Below are 3,756 nucleotides of genomic sequence, written 5' to 3' on the forward strand. Positions count from 1 at the left end.
TCTGTGAGAGTGATGTTCAGACGGTGGTGTCAATTGGGTCTTAGGTATGCCAATGTCAAAAGTCAGCAGATGGTGGTCAGATAGAGGAAAGGAATATTGGAGAGATTAGAGGCAGTACAGAGGTTGGTGAAGGCAAGATCAAGAGTGTTTCCCACTGTATGGGTTGCTAAATTGCACCATTGCGTAAGGCCAAAGGAGGAGGTTACAGAGAGCAGACGAGAGGCATCAGTGCAATTAGGGTTGTTGATTGGGATATTGAAATCCCCAAGTATAAGGGAAGATGAGAGGAAGTAGGGAAGCAAGGAAGAAAAGTGCTTAATGAATAGTCTAGGATAACCGGGGGGGCGGTAGATGATAGCAATTCTTAAAGGAGTGGGTTTAAATAGACGGACAGTGTGAACTTCAAAAGAAGAAAAGAATAGGGCAGGGGGAGTTATGATTGGTTGAAAGGTACATTGAGGGGAGAGAAGGATGCCTACGCCACCTCCTTTACAGTTGAGTCTGGGAGTGTGAGAGAATTGTAGCCCACCAAAACATAAAGAGGCAGGAGTAGCGCTATCAGAGGGGGACAGCCAGGTCTCTGTAAGTGCAAGCAGTGTGAGTAAGTTTGAGATGAAAAAGTCGTGTATGGTTGTTAAATTTAAATTACTGCAGATGGAGCGGGCATTCCAGAGTGCACAATGAATTTTGGTAAGTGAGGGTAAAGGGCAGGGTTTTGTGATGAGGTTTGTGGGGTTTCTGGTTGTCTTAGTGTGTGTAGAGAAGGTGAAGGGCCCTGGATTGGGAGAGACATCACCAGCTGCTAGAAGTAGGAGGAGAGAAAGTGACAGGAGGTGTGAATGGGTTTTGTATGCATGGGGTCTAGAATGAGATCGATTGTGGGTCGGAGTGAGAGAGTAGAGAAATTAGTGTAAGGCATGAGATGAGAGAAGGAGGGAGTGTAGCAGAGAGGGGCATATGTAAATATGAATGGGGGATGAGTGAAGTGGGTGTAAGGAGAGATTTTTGTACTGAGGGAGACTGAGGAAATAAAGAGGAGGAGAAAACAGATCCCTTTTGCATTTTTTTACCCTCTTTATTATATTTTATCCCCCCTTTACTATGTCTTACACCCACTTGTGTATCTCTTACAACCCCTCTTGTGTATCTCTGCCCCTTTGTGTGTCTCTTTCTCCCCCCCAGGGGCTGAGAGGGGTGGACAGGGTCTGTGGTGGGGGGGAAATCAGGTTACATGGGCTGAGAGAGGATACAGGGGCTGTGGTGAGGGACGCGGGCCCTGAGAATGGGTGACACAGGGGCTGAAAGAGGGACACAGGAGCTGTAGCGGGGGGAGACAGGAGCTGGATGGGGAGGGGCAGGAGCTGGAGTGGAGGGGGCAGGAGCTGGAGAGGGGGACACAGGAGCTGTAGCGGGGGGGAGACAGGAGCTGGATGGGGTGGGCAGGAGCTGGAGTGGAGGGGGTCAGGAGCTGGAGAGGGGGACACAGGAGCTGTAGGAGGGGGACACATGAGCTGTAGAGTGGGGGGCTGGAGGTGAGACAGGAGCTGGAGAAGGGGGGACAGGAGCTAGAGAAGGAGGTACAGGAGCTGGCATTTGGGGGGCTGTGGTGAGGAGGGGGCACAGGGACTGAGAGAGGGGGCACTGGGGCTCTAGAGGGGGAGAGTAGCTGTGGCTATGGGGGACACAGGGGCTGTGGTTGGGGCACAGGGAGGGGGTTGGAGAGGAGCTGCCCCAAAACATTTGATTAAAAAAAACCAAAACCAAAACGTACCCCCCCCCCCCCACCTGAGGCTTACCTTTGGCCAGGGAGGGGTGAGAGAGGAGCTGGAGCCTGCAGCCATCACAGAGCAGCCAGGGAAGTCGGCCTCTACTGATGATGTCAGGAGGAGGGGGCGTGACTTTCACTGCTCTTCTCCCATCCGCTGGGCAGTCTGGGAAAAGAGCAGAGGAAATCACGCCCCCTCCTCCTCCTGACATCATCAGGAGAGGCCGACTTCACTGACTGCTGTGTGCTGGCTGCAGGGAGAGCGGGGTAATTTGAAAAATCTGAATCCCCAGCCAGAGGCAGGGCTAGAGCCAGAGGCAGGGCCAGAGCCAGAGGCAGGGGATTTGGAGTTTTGCACTACTGACAGCTCAGCTTGCGGTCTTTGCCCGCCCCCTCTCCTCTCTGACAGAGGAGTATTTTAATACGTCTGACGTGTACAGGGCCTTTTTAGGGCCCTACATGATAGGAAGTACCTCTGGTGGCAGTCTGAGTGACGGCCACTGGAGGTATTCCTATCAATCAATGTAAACACTGTATTTTCTCTGAAAATACAGTGTTTACATTAGATTGCCTGCAGGAAGCTATAGATCTCACCTGAACAAATACATTAAGCTGTAGTTGTTCAGGTGACTATAGTGTCCCTTTAATATTTGTTTTATTGCTAGGAAGCTCTGCGACAGAAAGCTTTCCTAATAGAAAATAAAGGACAAAGGAGTTTAGGTCCTAAATAGATAATATTTTTATACCGTCTCTGCTTATAGTGCATTTTGCAAAGGATGTGAACGTACAGAGCTTTTACACTTCATATTAATAACCTTGATGCTTTTCCTCTCCCCACCCTCTGCCGGCGCTGAGCCTCCGATAGACTGCTCCGGGATCTAGCTGCTCAGTACACCGCCGCCATGATCATCTACAGGGATATCATGTCCGGAGACGAGATGTTCGAGATGTTCTCAGACATCTACAAAATCAAAGAAAGCAGTTGTAGACTTTGCTATGAAGTTGAAGGCAAGATGGTCTCTAGAATAGAAGGTCCAATTGATGATGCTCTGGTTGGTGAAAATGCATCTGCTGAGTGCCCAGACGAAGGGTCAGATTTAACAACAGTCACAGGAATTGATATAGTATTAAATCACAAGCTTCAGGAAACTGGCTTCACAAAGGAATCTTACAAATCTTATATTAAGGGTTACATGAAACTAATCAAAGGAAAGCTTGAGGAAACAAATCCAACCCATGTTAAACCTTTCATGACTGGTGCTGCAGAGAAAATCAAAGACATCCTTGGCAACTTCAAAAACTATCAGTTCTTTACAGGAGAAGGCATGAACAGAGGGCAAGGTGGCTCTGCTGGATTTCCGTGAAGATAGTATTACTCATGATCTTCTTCAAGGATGGCCTGAAGCTAGAGAAATATTAACAATCACATCTTGGATCGGAACTGGCTGCTGCTTCTCATCTATAAAGCACCTGGATAACGCAAAGTCTTAAGACTCAAACTGGACTGATAACATTGAGCTTCACGATTTACTTTGCCCCTAAATTATTCCGGTGGAGGCACGTTTTTACATGTTCATACTTTCATTTATAGTTGAAATAAAGTCCATCATTCTCCACTGTAGGTAATGGTTCTTGGTTTCCTACAGTCCATACATGATGTTGACTTTTGAGTGCATTTGAGAGGACCCAACTTCGCCTGTTTGCACAGAGGTCTTGTGCTTCATGAACATCTTTTGCCTGAACATGCAAAGAAGTGGACAACCTGCCTATCAAGTAAACCAGGGGATACACTATGCTGCTGGCCCTTTGAAAATTGTTCCTCCACTGCCAGAGGACCTTTCTGTTCTGTTGTAAGAACCTCTGGCTCTGAAGGGGTTATGTTGGTTACACTTCAGTTGCCCTGCATTACTCAACATCGGTTGTGTTGAATGGGGAGAGCATAAATGACTGCTGCCTGCTCTGCACAGGCTTATGATCATCCTTGAACTTTT

The 3,756-nt window shown here is 48.2% G+C and overlaps 1 pseudogene; it reads left to right on the forward strand.

Annotated features, from left to right (window-relative positions):
* The first annotated feature begins 2,593 nt into the window (after window positions 1–2,593).
* On the forward strand, window positions 2,594–3,756 carry LOC134611752 (translationally-controlled tumor protein-like; annotated as a pseudogene).

Source organism: Pelobates fuscus, chromosome 5, assembly GCF_036172605.1.
Source record: "Pelobates fuscus isolate aPelFus1 chromosome 5, aPelFus1.pri, whole genome shotgun sequence".
In the NCBI taxonomy this organism is placed as follows: Eukaryota; Metazoa; Chordata; class Amphibia; order Anura; family Pelobatidae; genus Pelobates; species Pelobates fuscus.